At 38.6% G+C, this 18,174-nt stretch overlaps 1 protein-coding gene across 3 annotated transcripts in view; it reads left to right on the top strand.

Moving 5' to 3' along the window:
• Positions 1-18,174, top strand: part of CCDC192 (coiled-coil domain containing 192) — a 199,615-nt gene that overhangs the window by 29,124 nt on the left and 152,317 nt on the right. The window lies entirely within an intron of this gene.

Below are 18,174 nucleotides of genomic sequence, written 5' to 3'. Positions count from 1 at the left end.
AATCCTACTGTTACTGTGGCCCTTCCCCCGGGGGAGAGGGCACTTGGCCAAGAGTCTGGGTCCTCCTACAGGGCACCGGTGCTCATTGTTGGTGGCGGTCAGTGGAATAAAAAGGACAGAGACCTTGAAATGTTACATTGATTGATTTATCATGGATTGAGCCGTTTTGCTAGTAAATTTTTAGAAATTTTCAAAAAACAATTTTGAGTTTTTAATAACAAGGGTCTATATAGCAAAAGTTGAGTACCATAGAATTTTACAAGAATTTTTGCAGAGACTAGGGGAGAAATGTGCTAAATACAATTAACATGTAATGTAGAAAGTGAAGTGAAATATTAGTGGCTAAGTCATGTCCAACTCTTTTATGATTCCATGAACTGCAGCCTGCCAGGCTCCTCTGTCCATGGGATTTTCTAGGCAAGAATATTGGAGTGTGTAGTCATTCTCTTCTGCAGGGGATCTTCCACCCAGGGGCCAAACCTGGGTCTCTTGCATTGCAGGCAGATTCTTTACCTTCTGAGCTACTAGGGAACCCAGGTAATATAGGGATATGTACATAAATGGCCTCCATTTTTTTCTACATACAAAAAATGTACTCTCTTACTTTGGAATGTGTTTACTGATGGCTTCCTAAATGTGATATATGCAATGGGTTACAGGACCCACCCATCAATTAATGAAACAGTGGTGCCCCTAGGCCCAGTCCCACTGGGGAGATTCCATCTCACTCACATGCCTTAACCTGGCTTACCAACTGGTCTTCTTTTTTAAACCACCCATAAGAAGCAATGGAGAATGAAACAGCAACCCACTTCAGTATTCTTGCCTGGAGAATCCCTTGGACTGAGGAGCCTGGCAGGCTACCATCCAAGGATTCAGAAGAGTCGGACACAACTTAGCTACTAAACCATAAAAAGCAAGCTTCAAATTGTGGCAAAATTTGAATTACAAAGAATTTTTTAAAATGCTAAACATGAGGTACCATTGCAAAGTATAAAAACCAAGGATTTCAGAGCATGCAAACCTGGAAGAAACTGGTAATGGTGAACTGAGGGCACCCTTGCTGGTATTAGGTTTCACTAAGATGTATGTTTACTTTGTAATTGAATGTCTTTTAGTGCTTTTAATAATGTAAATCAGTAAAATTCAACTCACCCATGAAAGTCCTCATCCCTTTTGTTCTTTATAAAATACCTTTATCCAATGCAACTAGTCCCTAATATTTAAGATTCTTAACTAGATGATCCCTTTATGTAACATCAAACACTCAGATACTTCTTTTCAGGGTTTAGCAGATTCATTGCACAAAATGGAAACTAGATTTCACCATTTCTTTGTAACTATCATGAGTAAGATACTAGTTAGCTGTTTGGGGAAAGAAAGACATGCAAAGCTTTTCTACCCAAGTAGCTCACAATCAAAAGAATCACAGTAAGGGCTGGAGAGTGAAAATAGGTGTTTATCTGGCTCCCACATAGACTGCAAAATAGCATTAATATGCAGGATCTGTATGTGTTATTTTCCTGAAGTATTGCCCCTGGAGTTGCCAAATTTGTATACAACCAAGGGAATTTAATTGGAAGTTGGCAATGCTGTGAGGCAAAGGAGAACATTACATGTGGGGAAAAAAGCCCATTACAGGCATTTTTAATATTACATTTTTAATTAAGTTGAGTATTTTATTAGATTTGGCTGTCTCCACTGTTACTGTTGAAACAGGTTAATCAAATGCAGACACTAGTCTCAGAGGATTTACTCCTGAAACTTTTGATTTCTTCAGTGTTTCACTCTACTCATTCTTGATGAGTTAAAACTGTAACAACATTTGCTTCCCCCCTATTTTTAAATTCAGTAGATGTCTTAAAAATATGATGACAGAGGATAGGGAAAGGTAAGAGCACCTTTCTTAAAACAGAGAGGAGGATATTTTTGAATGGGACACCTGTCTCAAACAATCAAACATTTGTCCACTGGGTGCCACTGTCTTCCTTACCAGGCTAGGCCACTTGGTGGTTGCAAAAAGAGAAATTGTCTTTAGTGGTCTAGACAGTAGTATGTGTGTTTGTGTGTGTGTGTGTGTGTGTGTGTGTGTGTGTGTGTGTGTGTGTGGAGTATATTTTTCCTGTTTACGTGTATACATGCTAAGTCTTCTTTTAAATACCATTAATTTAGGATTTGTCACAAGGAAGGTGGGAATGCTAGCTAGCTTTCATTGGTAATCCAGATCATTTTGCCAGCCCTATGGTTGGACACTGGCCAGATGGGCTGGCCTGGTGGGCTAGAAACAAGCGGGGAGAGGAGAGGAAATGTTGAGGACAAAAATTTGTGCTGAAACTAAGGAGTGGAAGCTTGTGGGACTGTCAACCACTGGGTCCTGCCTCTGAGAAAAGGGTAAATGTTGATGTTATTATGGTTGAATGCTCTTAGCGATGCACATAGAACCAACCCAGACAGATGCCTCAGAACTCATCTGCACTAAGCATTTGTAGGTCCTGGGTCTCAGGTTACTTAAACTGAAGCTTCCTAGGGTCCCTTCCAGCAAGACCTCTGCTGGTTCACGATGCAAAAGAAGAAACTTAGTAATAGTAAGGAAGAAAGGAGTTTGTGGCACTTCCTGTGTGAGGTCATACAGTAAAGAGACTTCTTTGTTGGTTTCCCTTAGCTAACAATTATTCTTTATTTCTCTTTAGTCATGTCACTAGTGTCAAAAGAAATATGAGATCAGGATAACTTGCAATTAGACTTTTAATCTGGGCTGTTCACAGCTCTCAGAAATAAGTGTGCAGCAAGTCAGCGGGCCAGAGGGAGAAAGGGACATAAGAATCCATCTCTTGTCCTGGGTAATAACGGTAATTCAAAACATTGCTAAGTTTTGCTAAAGAAAACACTTAAATTTCCTGTAGGTTATGATCAGAGGGAGGAAAGGTCTGGAAATTAGGTAGTAGATAAAAGACTAGAAGGAGGAATGGGAATAAAGGAAAAGAGTTAAGGAGGAGAAAAGAAGAGTAAGAAGTTTTCAGGAAAAACTCATCAAAGAGCAGGTTTTGCTGTCTAGCGGTTTCAATCAGCTGTGCACATTGGAGGAGGGACAAAAGAAAGGGCTCAGGGGCTTCTGTTTACAACCACAGAGGAGCAAAGAAAGCCCACAGCTTCTATGCTAAGAAAGTGTCAGGAGAAGCCAGTCTCACAGTGGAGCACAGATCCAGAGATCCCAGAGCACAGAGGGACGCCACCGGCCAGCTCCTAAGCTGCTTCCTCTGGCAACAGCGCTGGGCCCGTGTCTCCCATTCATCATCAATCTCTGGTTCCAGGCTCCCAGCAGCAGACCCAGGGGAGTTCGGGGTTTGCTTCTGCTCCACTACGTGCTAGCTTTATACCCTTGGGCAGTTCTCTTAGTCTCTCTGAGTCATAGCTATCTTCTATAGAAGAGGGTAAGCACACTGGTTTCATAGGGCTGTTGTGAGCTTTGAGTAACTGTACCTGGTTCTTAGTAGGTTCTCAATAAATGTTAATTATCTCTACTCCTCATAGTGGTCATAACAGAACTGTGTGAACCTCTGAGTCATGGGTCAGGGGCTAATGTGTGTGTATGTAAGTTTGCTTTTTTACTGGTGTCTCTCAAAGTGCTTGAAAGACACACAAATCACAACACAGTGATTGCTTAAGAATATCAGAGTCTTTCAACCAGGAAAGACCCCATCCCCACCCCAGCTCCTTTTCCTACTTGGCTTTTTCACTGCCTCGCTTTCCTTTTTCCTCTTCCTCAGCTCCTCATTTGGTAAAGGAACTTCTTTATTACTTTAACCTTCATTATTTCTGCTTCATTCTGTCCATTCTCTATATGATTTATATATGATTTTCTTCTATTTAATATGTTTTTGCCCAGATGGGGAGCTGAATGGACAGTGCTGGCACCTGGACTTCCTGGGGTTTCAGGGACAGAAAACTCAGGAGTGGAGAAAATTTGTGATCATTTTCTTACCAAGGAGGTGAATCCAGTAACAATTACGTAGTCAAAATTAGCTTTAGGCATCTTTTGGACACCATGCTTAGCAAAATATTAGTTACATGTGGTGTGTGGCATAAAAACCAACTGGGAAAGAAATATCATACTTTGAAGCAAGAGCTTGGAGGTGGGAGGCTTGATGGAGAACTTGACCTTTTTTCCTATTGTTTTTCCCAGGTAGGAAAAGGATATACACAAGACACAGAAAGGGGCCTTTGATGGATCTTTTGGAGCATAAAAATAATTTTGCCCCTTTTGTTTTCATAAAGAGAGATTTATTGGTAATACTCAAAATGCAGAGAAATTTCAAAGGAGAAGAATATGGTAGTTTTATTTCTCAACTTTTGAAGTAAAGCACATGGGAGCCTGCCTTTTTTGTACTTAGTAATAGCTAACATGCCAGCTAATTTTTCCCTTACCCAATGAGAGAGACATTCATGAAAGCTCAAAATAAAATTAATAACAGCAACTTCCTATGTTCTCACTCTTTACTTGGCCAATTATGTTATATTCAATCTTCACTTTTTTCACCTTGGATCTCCCTGTCTGAGGTTATACTTGATCTTAAAGAACATCAGAAGCAACAATGGAGGCAAAGCATGAACGTGGGCACAGTTTGGGGGTGACGTCTAAGTTCACATCCTACAGGGATGCAGGCCTGGTTGGTATCAGACCTTTGCCAGGTATTACCAGTGGTAGGCAGAGAGTGGAGAAACTAACATTTACTAAGCACCTATAGTGTTTCAAGTACTGTGCTTAGATCCAGAAACAGGCTCAGTAGCTCCGCAGCCCTCAGAGGCCTGAGCTTGGCCGCCATGCATTCAGACATAGCTTCCATCCTCAGGGTCCAAGAGGCACCTGCAGACATTCAGAGTCGAGCAGCAAGAAGATGGAAAGACCAAGTGCAAAACCGAGATGGACAACTGAGCAGCCTCTTTGAAGAGCTTTTCCCTAATACTTCCCTAATGAATTCTTACTTATGCTTGACCACAGTTATTACCATGGGGACTAGGAAATATGGATTTTTAGCCAGGTACATTGTCACCCCAAGAGTATGAAGACAGTTTTACTAAGAAGGGGAGAACGGATATTAGGCTGCCAAATATGTCCTTTGCTCATCCAACCCCTGGACAATTCTGTTGCACATGGTGCTTTGTCCTGATAAGTTCAATGTTCTCTTGCATGTGAAGATCTGGTTTCCCAACTTGTTGAAGAGACAATGTTTCCCCACTGAATGGTCTCGTCAGCCTTGTCAAAAATCAGCCATTCATAAATGCATGACTCTGTGACCCTCAATTCAATTCCAATGCTCTGCAACAGTGTGACTTTCCGCAGGTACTTCTGGTTGTAAATCCCAGGTAAATTTTTGAGCTGGAATTAGATTCAGTCTTCTTGGTCCTTTACCAATACTCTTTTAGTGTAAGGACTATTGTGAACCCCTCTGACTTATGTGGTAGTTTCTGGGGATTGAATGAGACATCTAACTGACCTTTTTACCTCTAACACTGAGCAAAGTAAGCAAACCAATAGAAAGACAAAGACTCTAATAACTAAAATCTATTCATCACTGTGTATCTCAGGCTCTAAAATAAACTCCATTGTTTGCCTCTTAATGTTCAATCTGTTTACTTTACATTTAGCAATAGAAAGAACATAGATCTCCAGCAAATTTTTAGATGCCGATTATGTGTATGAGTAGCTAAAAGTGATTTGATGCATACTGAGATTGTCTCAAAAATGTTCTGGTTCTTTTTTCATTGTTTAAATGCAACAGTGGATCCCTTGATGTCAAGTTTATTTGAAATAAGTAATGTGCCCTTGGTAGGAGTATTCATTTCTGCAAATGCTCAGAAATTATGCCTGATATGCCAAGCCGAAATCATGAGTTTTTGTGAATGAGTTTTTGTTTTCCAGTCTGTTTGGAAGTCTACTTTAATGCCACAAAATCACAAACAGCTTGTTTAACTTGGAAAGTCTTTCCTTATCACTATGAAACCTAGTAATTGAGAATTTTGTTAAACGATTTCGGTCTAGTTTATTTTACTATGGAAGATTTCCCCCTTCACACACACAAACACACACACCCCCCCTTGTATCCAAGCAATCGTTAATTTTAACCCCCTTACTGAATTGTTGCGTATTGACTGGGAACCTCAGGGAATGTAAGAAAAGACTACAAGCTGGTGAAGAGATGTGTTGTTTCGAGTAGAATCAAGCATAATGACAAATGGGCTTCTGTTGTCATTGTTATAGGAGGGACGAATGGATTTCTGGCCTATTACATAACTAAAGACTTCCTTTTGCTTGTAAATGTCAAGATCAAACTGAGGTCAGTTTTAAATAGCTGACCGAGTACTAATAAATGTGACTTTCTTGTCTAAGAAAAAGCAAAATCCTCTGTCTCTTATAAGTCTTGGCTCTGTTGATAAGTGCAGGTGTCTTTTTGCATGGGCATAACCTTCATTTTCTTCTTAAGACTGTTTCAGGGATGGCAAGCTAACTTTCACTTTGCTTAATCTCTACAAGGAAATTAGTAAATTAGGTGTATACTTTTGTTTAATTATTCATTTATTCATTCACTAATATATTTGTTGAACTCTTAACTGTGAACTAAGCACTCTGCAAGGTACTCCTATATATGTTAGCCTTCTGTATTTTTCTCCCACTGGCCCTGGAAATGTGTATTCCCATTTTGGAAATGATGAGAACCCTTTTGTGGGATTGCAGCCCACTTGTATGCTTTTTCTAGACATTCTTCTTTGATGACTTGCCTTCAGAGCACACAACCTATCAAAAAGAACCAAGTCTTCCTCCTGATCCCATGTGTGAACTTCCAACTGCCTACTGATAGGTCCACCAAGGCTCAAAGAGGCAACTCAAGCTCTACCTGTCCATTAGCTTCCTGTCCCAAATCTGTTCCTGCTCTCACATCCCCTAAGCCAAGGATAGCTGCCAACAGTTCTCTTGTGGCTATATCAGAAATCCATGCTGCTTTGATTCTCTCCTCTGCTCACCCCCCACATCCAAATGCTAAGTACTATGAATGATGCATCTCAAAGAGTTCTTTGATCCATCTTCTTTTCTCTATCACCACTGCCCTTGCCCAGGCCACCGACTCTAGAAACTTCTCCCACTTTATTTTCATTATGGTGCTTATTAATGGCTCCTCAACACTACAGCCAGAGGGAAGATTCTGCAACTCAGACCTCATATTTTTCCTTACTTAGATCCTAAATTAGCCCCAATTTACTCTCAGGATCAAACATATACTTCTTAACAAATTTTACAATCCTTTGTGGCCTAATCCCCTATTTGTTTCTCCAGTTTGATGTTACACCACTCCCAGTATATTACTATTACACCACATTCAATTTCTTAAAAGTAATATATTCTCTATTACCTGTCTCATCTATTTAAAAAAAGGGCTTTGTTCCTTGTGCACAGTCGTGTGTTCCTCTTTTGTGACCCCATGAACTGTAGTTTACCTGGCTCCTCTGTCTATGGGATTCTCCAGGCAACAATACTGGGGTGGATAACCATTTCCTACTCCAGGGGATTTTCCCAACCTAGAGATTGAACCCGTCTCCTGTACTGACAGGCAGATTCTTTACCACTAGTGTCCCCTGGGAAGCCCCTTGTTCCTTATAGTCAAGTTTTAATTAATTCATCCTTTTCCCTCTGCTTCTGCAGAGAATTGCTCTCCTCTCATTCCTTTTCTGTTATTCAACAAATTTCTCCTTTTGGATTTTCAATTAGATGGCCATTTACTCCAACCTGTTTTTCTTCCTCTTTCAAGTTTGGGTTAGATGTCCTTACCAAGTGCTCTCATAATCCTTCTCCCATTTTACCACCACCATCTCTGTCCATTGTAACTATTTGTTACCATGTAACTGTCTTCCACCACACCCCATGGAACAGAAGCACAAACACTGACTTCCCTGAGGTCTCAGATCAAGTTAGGATCTATCCATTTGTCTCTCTGATGTCAAAGCTCATGCTCTTTCCATCAAAACATTCAGAGTTGGCCTACAGGCAAAGGGGAGACATTAAAGTGTTTGAAGTGTATTCAAATTTGCCCTCAGAGAGAAAACTTAGAGAAAACTGAGAAGAGAGTAATTATTAGAAGACCAGAGTCAGGTATATCAGTGTATAGACTCTTGCAAAAATCCACTTTAGAAATGATAAGTGCCTATTAGTAGTGAAGAGAAGAAATAGACAAGAAATATTTATGAGATGGCTTTGTGATTAATTAAATGGAAAAATAGTATTCAAGATTGATCCCAATCATTGCATCAATAAAAAACCCTAAGGAGGCAATAGACCTGTACTCTGAAAACTATAAGACACTGATGGGAAAAAAAGACAACACAAACAGATGGAAAGATTTAACATATTGGATTAGAAGAACCAATATTATTAAAATGATACTATCCAAGACAATCTACAGATTCAGTGTTCAGTCAGTTCAGTTGCTCAGTCATGTCTGACTCTTCGTGACCCCATGGACTGCAGCACACCAGGCCTCCCTGTCCACCACCAACTCCCAGAGTTTGCTCAAACTCATGTCCATTGAGTCGGTGATGCCATCTAACCATCTCATCCTCTGTCATCCCCTTCTCCTCCCACCTTCAATCTTTCCCAGCATCAGGGTCTTTTCAAATGAGTCAGCTCTTCGCATCAGGTGGCCAAAGTATTGGAGTTTCAGCTTCAACATCACTCCTTCCAATGAACACCCAGGACTAATCTCCTTTAGGATGGACTGGTTGGATCTCCTTGCAGTCCAAGGGACTCTCAAGAGTCTTCTCCAACACCACAGTTCAAAAGCATCAATTCTTCAGCATTCAGCTTTCTTTATAGTCCAACTCTCACATCCATACATTTCTGGAAAAACCATAGCTTTGACTAGACTGATTCAATGCAATCCCTATCAAATTACCCATGGCATTTATCACAGAACTAGAAAAAAATGTTAATTTGTATGGAAACACAAAAGGGCCCCAGTGGGCAGAACAATCTTAAGAAAGAACGGAGCTAGCGGATTCCTGCTTCCCTCACTTCAGACTGTACTTGAAAGCTATAGTGATCAAAACACAAAAACAGACATAACCCATCAGTGGAATAGGACAGAAAGCTTAGAAATAAGCCCATGCACTTATGGTCAAATAATCTATAACAAAGGAAGCAAGACTATACAATGGAGAAAAGACAGTCTCCTCAAGTAGTGGTGCTGGGAAAACTGGACAGCTACATGTAAAAGATTAAAATCAAAGCATTCCCTAACACCATATACAAAATTAAATGCAAAATAGACTAAAGATCTAAATGTAAGACCAGATTAAATTCCAAAATATACAAAAGGTCATAAAGCTCAATATTAACAAAATAAACAACCCAATTAAAAAAAAATGATTGAAAGACCTAAAAAGACATTTCTCCAAGGAAGATATACAGATGGGAAACAGGCACATGAAAAGATGCTCAACACTGTTAATGGTTAGAGAGATACAAGTCAAAATTACAATGAAGTATCACACCAATCATAATGGGCATTATCCAAAAGTCTGCAACTAATAAATGCTGGAGAGGAAAGGATGTAGAGAAAAGAGAACCCTCTCAGACTGTTGGTGGGAATGCAAACTGGTACAACTGCTATGGAGAGCAGAATGAAGGTTCCTTAACAAACTACAAAGTTGCCATATGACTCAGTAATCTTACTCCTGGGCATGTATCTGGGAAAAACAAAAACTTTAGTTTGAAAATTTACACACACCCCCATGTTCTTGGCAGCAATGTTTCCAACAGCCAGTACATGAAAGCAACCTAAATGCCCATGGACAGATGAATGGATAAAGAAGATGTGATACACACACATGCACAGAACATTACTCAGCCATAGAACAGAATGAAATAATGCCATTTGCAGCAACATGAATGGACCTAGAGATTGTCCTATTAAATTAAATAAATTGGGCAGAGAAAAAATATCATGTGATATCACTTATACATGGAATCTAAAAAAAAATGATGCAAATAAACTTATTTAAAAAACAGAAATAAACTTCTAGACATTGAAAAATTATATAGTCATATGACCCAGAGGACGTATTTGGAGATTAAATGGATCTTAGGAGTCTCTTTGCCTGGATCCCTAACATTATATTTTAACTATCAATTGACTTTTTGGTGAGTATTTGTATTTTCATTCAGAGTTTAAATAAATATTTCTTCACTCCTCAGAGTTCCCTGCTTTGCCCTACCCCAACTTGGGGGTATTATGGTTAAATTTGGTCCCTTCCAATTTCAAATGTTGAAGGTCTAACTCCTAGTATCTCAGAACACAACTTTATTTGGCAATATGGTTTTTGCAGATGTAATTAGTTAAAATGAGGACATGTTGGAGTAGGATAGGCTCCTAATCCAATAAGGCTGCATCCTTAGAAAAGTGGAAATTTGGACACAAACATACAGAGAGAAGTTATGCAAAGATGAAGCTGTAGAGACCAAAGTCATGCTTCTAGAAGCCAAGGAACACCAAAGATTGCCAGAAGCCAGAAAAGAGACATAGAAGGGATGCCCTATCACAGCCTTTAGAAGGAACTAACCCTACTGACACTTGATTTTGAACTTCTGGCCTCCAAGGCAGTGAGATAATAAATGTATATTTAAGCCAGTCAGTTTGTGGTACTCTAACAGTAGCCCCAGCAAACTAAAACAGGAGGTAACCATGCTTCTAAATTAAAGATGTGGGAAGTCTATATTAAGAGGTGCATACACCTAGGAATGGCTAGAAATAACTTGTTAAAAGCAGAAATGTTAATAAATGTAAAAGTCTGTTTTGTCTAGGATGAGGGTAGGATGAGGAATTTGTTGTTTGCTTTTAGCTGTAAAACTGGAAAGAGACCAAACCAGTTCTGTGACCTGAAAGTATCTTCAGACACAGGGGTTCTTGCCCACTCCACAGGTAGGATAGGTAATTTTTACAGTGCTTGCCTCAGTTATTTATTGCCAGGGAATTTAGTCGCTTGTAGTACTAGTCCAACTCAGCTTGCAAAACTTTAAGCACAAGGGAAGCTTTGTTTTTAAATAGTCACTCCTCTCTGTAGCATGAGTTCTGCAAGGGTTGCCGAGACTCAATTTGTTTTTGAGTGGTTTTTGAGCGACACTGGAAACCTCTTCTACAATATTACTTGCTGTGTATGTGGGTGTGGATTGTGGAGGAGATGATCGAAGAGAAACAACAAGAGGAGATAAACATAACAATTCACATTACTTAATGAGGTGGTTTTAATAATTGTCCTCTATGAAGGATTGGGTAGACGGTGAAAGAAAGAGAAGTTTTAAATATACTTGTGGCTTAAACATATGGATGACTGGTTCCATTTATTAAGAAGAGGGAAGTCCTGGGAAGCTATAGAATATGAGGAGTTAATTTTGAATATATTCATCCTTCCTTAGAATTTATTTTATTGCAGTACAGTTGATCTACAATGTTGTGTTTATTTCTGCTATACAATATAATTCAGATATATATGTATATTCTTTCCATATTCCTTTCCACTACAGTATTCCAGGATATTGAACATAGTACCCTATGCAATACAGAAGGACCTTATTGTCTGTCCATTCTGTATGTAATACTTTGCATCTGCTAACCCCAAACTCCCAATCCACGCCTCCCTCACCCCTTCTCCCCTTTGGCAGCCACAGGTCTGTCTCTGTGTCTGTGAGTCTGTCTCTGTCTTGTAGATAAGTGCACTTGTGTCATATTTTAGATTCCACATATAAATGATGTTACATGGTATCTGTCTTTCTCTTTCTAACTTAGTATAATAATCTCTAGATGCATCCATGTTGTTGCAAATGGCATTATTTCATTCTTTTTTAATGAAGGCATTAATTGTTGGTTGCCTAGTAAGTATTCGAGTGACAATAGTAAGTAGGTTGTTGGATATATAAGCTAAATGGTATGTGTAGCAAAATTGGGAGCCATAAACAGGTGTATGACTAGTGTTTCAACCATGGCACCTAATGAGATCTGCTAGGACTTTCAGATTTTTATATTTAGAGATGTGGAAAACAATGAAAATCTAGCCAAGGGAGCTAAGAATCAGGAAGAAATCCGGAGACTCGTGTTCTGGAAGCAGTAAGAAGACAGTGTTTCATGAGGCATGGCATCCTCAAACATGTAATATTTTACTGGGCTATTGAAAAAGATGGCCCCAAATGGGTACATTGCATTTGGAAAAATGAGACTCACAGGCAACCTAGGCACAATCAGTTTTAGTAGAGTAGTGGGGGCGGGGGGCAGAGGTGAAGAACAGAGATTAGGAGAGGGAAATAATCCAGGGTAGCCCTCTTCACAGTCACAGGGAATTTTCCTCTGTAGCATAAAAGGGAGAGAGGTTAGGAGAGAGAGAGGGAGGAAGGAAGGGAATTCTGAGAATCTAATTTAAGACTCAGAATTTAGGGGTGCCTCTACTTTTCATTTAAATGAACCAATTAATTATCTTCTTAATGGAAACCAATTTGCATTAGTTTTCTGTAATGTAACTGAAATGGTCTTGACAAATAGAGGAATTAGTGATACACCCAAAACTAAAACATAGTACACCCCCTACCAAAGGCATGCCTTCTAGCTTTCTTCTTGACTGTGACCATGGAAGAAAAGGACAAAGAAGGCTCCCAGAGGTTAGAAACAGAATCAAACAGACCAGAAACTTCCACCTCCACACTCATTGCATCACCAGGATAGGCCTTATTATTGCTAACTGAGAGAATGTGATGCTTTCAATGGCCTATGACAACTGTAAATTGTTTCCTTTCCCCCCTCCTTTAAAGGAGAATAATACCGTGATTATCCTGTTTTCTCTGTATTTTAGGCATATGAGGGAGGGTTTTAAAAATTGTCTCATGTCTGTATCATGATGAGGTTCATCTGGATTTGATTCAGAGAGATACACACAAAATGTGAAGCCAGATGTAGGAACTTGATATGACTTTAGGTTGTCTCCTTTTGAGAGGGAAAGTACATTTTGGATTAATGTAGAATAGACACACGATCTTAGGCAGGAACATTTGGGGGGAAGCACATCCTTATGAGCATGACGATGTAATTGTGCTGAACACAGAGGGTGAATTTTAATTGGCTTCTGTTTTATGTTTACCTTTTCTGGAGAATAGTTCCTTGGGGCTCCAATCTTCTAATAATCCTGGGACCGTCAACCACAATATTTCTTACTAGAAGGAATGGTATAGAAGCACATGACCTAGGTCCAATCAATTATGATATCCCATTTTCCTGACCATAAAGATCAACCCAGGAGTGGCCATATGAACACAGGTGGGGCAAATACAGTTCTTCTCCAACTTGTTTTTGGAGGACACACTGTTTTACTATTGAGGACCTGAACCTGGAAGGTGACAGGTAGCATCTTCCCCAATGTGTGAAGAAGGCTTGTCTGCACTGGGAAATCATGAAGCCAACACATAGGAGCAGCACCAAGATGCAGAGGTAAAAGGAGAATACTACAATTTCTTTGGTGTCTGTGGAATCTAGCTGCGAGTGAAACAGAAATCTACTTCTGATTGCCCAGTTATATAAGCCAATAATATTTGTTTCCTTCAGAAAATAAAAAAGAGTGAGAAGACGATAAGAAAGTGACAACAGTGTGGGTTGACAATCATTTTAAGAAGTTTGAGTGGGAAAAGAAGCATACAAATGGGATGATGATTAGAGGAGGAGGTGGGGGAGAGTTCAACAGACAGCTTTTGTTTATTGCAATTACTATGACATGTTTATATGCTGAGCAGAATCATCCAGAAAGAGTAAGAGAGAGAAAGAGAATGCAGAAATGGAAGGGGACTGGGGGGCTATGGAAATTACAGGAGCAAAGGCTTTCGGCAGATTAGAGAAGATGAGATTCAAAGACAAGTGAAAGGGCTTGGCCTTTGATAGAAGAAAGCCTCTCCATTTGTTAAGTAAGGGTGCTTTTTCCTTCAACAGAAACACAATTAAAGTAATATGTTAAGGCCAGCTATCATCGCACATAAGAGTAAGTCCAGAGATGGAGCAGTTCCAGAATTTGCTCATTCAACAGCTCAAGAATGTCAACAAGAACACAGGTGTTACCCATCCTTTGCTCTCCCATCCGCAGTGTTGACTGTATTGCTTACACAGTAACTGCAACAATTCCAAGCATTATATGCAGTCAGAACATCCTGCAAAAAAGATATGTTCTTCCTCCTGTATATGTTTTTAAAACTCTGGTAAAGAGCCTTTTCTAAATGCTCCAGGGGCCTCTATTGGATTGCAGGCTCATGCCTAAAATAATCTTTTATACCTGGGAATGGAGCCCAACAGGGCTGGCTGAGCAACAGTGATTCATTTGCTGGAAATGGACAAGACCAAGCTTCCCTAAACACATGGCTGCTGGCTAATCCAAATTGGGTGTCTGGTAGAAAGGGATAAATGGGGAAACAGTCATTGGGAAAGAGATTAGTACAGTCTGCTGCAGGAAGGTTTATATATGGGCTGATGAGAAAGTGAGGGAATAGCTATCTGGCAGCCTCTATTTTTTTCAATGAATTATTGATGAGGTGATCATTTGGGATGAAGGTGGAATTTTGATGAGAAAAAAAGTATGAAATGATATTTGAGGAAAGAGTGGAGAATAATAAATAGTTTTCTCAGAGAGGAAGAATACATATTTTCCAATAGGAAATTATAGTATTTTGATGTCAGAGGAGTATTGAGTACCTATGTGAACTTTGAGTTCATTCATCTAAAATTATACCAACCCAATTTTTTTTTCCCTAATAACATTCAGTGAAATGGACATAATGATGACAATTTTCTTAACCATTCAGAGCTAACCAGAAATTAATTTTCTTTTAAAGGAGGTGAAATTCACATAAATACAATTAACCATTTTTAAATGGATACAGTTCAGTGGCATTTAGTGTGTTCATAATGTTGTATAACCACAACCTGTCTTGAGTTTCAACATTTTTCTCCATCCCAGAAGAAGCATTATTTACTACCCATTAAGTAATGATTCCCCATAATCCCTTCTACCCATCCCCTGACAACCAACCACTAATCTGCTTCTGGCTTATCTATTCTGGGCATTTCCTACAAAAGGAATCATACAACATGTGATCTTTTGTGTCTGGTTTCCTCCTGTTGGCAAAATCTTTTCAATATTCGTTCAAGTTGTAGGAAGTATCAATAATGCATTCCTTTTTATGATTGAATAATATTTTTCATTGTATGTATACAACACAATTTGTTTATTCATTTGTTAACAGATATTTAGTTTCTACCTTTTAGCTTTTGAAAATAATGCTGCTATGAACATTTGTATACAAGTTTCTGTGTGGATATATGCTTTCATTTCTCTTTGGTACATACCCTAGGAGTGAAATTATTGGACCATACAATCTGTATAATAGTAATTCTATTTTTAGCTCTTTGATGAATCACAAAACTGTTTCTAACAACATCTACACCATCATACATTCCCTCTAGCAACATACAAGCATTCTTATTTCTCTACATCTTTACCAGTACTTCCTATTTTTTAAATCACAGACCTATATGCATGCTATATTTCAAACAGATAAGCAATAAGGACCTTCTATACAGAGAACTCTGCCCAATATCCTGTAATAACCTAAATGGGAAAAGAATTTGAAAAAGAATAGAATGAATCACTTTGCCGTACACCCGCAACTAACATTATTGATCAAATACTCCAATATAAAATTAAAAAAAAAATAGCCATCATAGTGGCTGTGAAGTGACATCTCATTGTGGTTTTTAATCTGCATTTCCTTAATTAATGACTGCTTATGTTGAGTTTTTTTAAATTAGGAAGTGCCCAGTTTTATTCATGCAATCATTAATCGCAACTGCAAAAGCAGATTTATAGTGCCACATATCAATAACAAAATGGAAAGGAAATGAAATATTAGAGACATCTTGTAAAACTGCAAAGAAATACACACTAGGCTAAACATCTTCAGTTAAACCATGGTTTCACAACAGGTTGTTTCATTTTTTCATTTTCGCAATAAGTTATTCCTTATAATTATTTTTTCTCTTTTCGAACTAATTCAGATATGGCTTTGTGTACAAGAATTTTTTTCTTGGTCTTTGGTTTAATTCTGTGGAAAACGACCTCGCTCTGGTGAATAGCCATAGGGTCATTTGCCTTCTCACACTGCATCTGATCAAGGTAGATGACCTATTTCTTTTTCCCGCACACCTGGACTACGTTGGTGATTTGCTGACCTTTGTGGTGTCCTCACACCAACTGGACATCCTTGTCCTTGTGGATGGGCATGAGCTGATGTCCTCAGATACAATTCCTTGGAGAGATGCCATGATTTTCTTGTGCACATGCTAACATCTACCTGGTACTAGGCATACTTTCAAACATCTTTCCTTGTGTCTATTGACCATTTGTGTATCATCTTTGGAGAAATGTCTGTTGAAGTCCTTTGCCCATTTTTAATTGGGTCATTTGTATTTTTGTTGTTGGGTTGTAAGAGTTCTTTATATTGTACATTCTTCATACTAAATCTGTATCAGACATATGATTTGTAAATATTTTTTCTCATGCTATAGGTTATCTTGTCACTTTCTTGATAATGTTCTTTCCTGCACAAAAATGTTTAATTCTGATGAAGTCCAATTTAACTATTTTGTATTTTGTTGCTCCTGCTTTCAGTATCAAATAATCCATTTTCAAATCCAAGATCTTGAAGATTTTCTCCTGATTTCTTCTGAAAGTTTTATAGTTTTCCTCTTATATTTAGATCCATGTTTAGTCAATTTTTGTTTATGGAGTGAGGAAGGGGTGGAGTTTCATCTTTTTTGTGTGTGTCTCCATTTGTGAAGAAACTCTTCTTTACCTATGATATGGTCTTTGCACTCCTGTTGAAAACCAACTGGCTGTAGATGTTTGGGTTTATTTCTGAATTCTCAGTTCTATTCCATTGTTCTATTTATGTATCTTTATACCAACATTGACACTGTTTTTAATTACTATAGCTTTGTAATACATTTTGAAATTGGGAAGTGTGAGTCCTCCAATTTGTTTCTTTTTTATTATTAATCGATTGTTTTGGCTATTCTGGGTCCTTGAGATTCCATATGAATTTGAGGACTGGCTTTTCCATTTTTACAAAGAAAGCTATTAAATTTTAGTAGGGATTGCATTGAATCTGTAGTTAGTTTTGGGGAGTTTTAACAATATTGGATTTTGCAACATGCAAACATAAGATATTTTCATTTAGGTTTTCTTTCATTTCTTTCAGCAATGTTGTGTAATTTTCAGTGTATCACTCTTTCACCTTGATAAAAATTTATTTATTGGTAGCTTATTCTTTTGGATACCACTGTGAATGGAACTGTTGTATTTCTTTTTTGGATTACTCATTGCTGCTTGTATTAATCATGCCTTTAAAAAAAATTCAGATGACTTGATATCCAGGGCCTTGCTGACCCTGGAGGGACTGCCCCTACCCTCACAATGGTTGCCAATCAATTCCTAGAAATAGTGAAAGACTTCTCTGTAAATGTGCCTTTCATATACAACTGACCAACCCAAACACAGGGCCACTATTCCTCTGCTCTAAACACCCCAGGTACAGGTATCAAGTAGGGACAACCTCAGTGTTCCAGAGCCCACTGAAATTATCCAAACTAGCTAATCCTAACCCTGATTATCTTTACTCATGTGTTCCTTCCCATGGAAACTACAATAAATGTTCTTGTCTACATTTTCCTCCTGCTTCCTCTACTCCTGACTGACCCTTTAATTTATAAATGTCCCCTCCATATCGTTACCCTCCTCATGATGTGTCATGCCCCTCCTCCTGGGGACTGTAACAAACTATCTTTCCAATGGTGATCAACGCCAGATCTGTTAACCTTGCCACACCTGAATAATAATTAGTCTACATTTTAAAACACAGGTGTATAACAACCCAAATTAATTTGTATATGTTTATCTTATACCCTGAAACTCTACTAGATTCATTTATTAGCTCTAGTAGTTTTTTTTGAGGATTGTTTGAAATTTTCTGTATACAGAATCATATCATCTTCATATGGAAATAGTTTTATTTCTAATTTCCAGTTTAGATATTTTTTTCTTTTTCTA

The sequence above is a fragment of the Odocoileus virginianus genome, chromosome 3 (genome assembly GCF_023699985.2).
Source record: "Odocoileus virginianus isolate 20LAN1187 ecotype Illinois chromosome 3, Ovbor_1.2, whole genome shotgun sequence".
NCBI lineage: Eukaryota > Metazoa > Chordata > Mammalia > Artiodactyla > Cervidae > Odocoileus > Odocoileus virginianus.
Note: the sequence above shows the minus strand (reverse complement) of the source record. Positions and strands in the feature narration are given on the sequence as shown.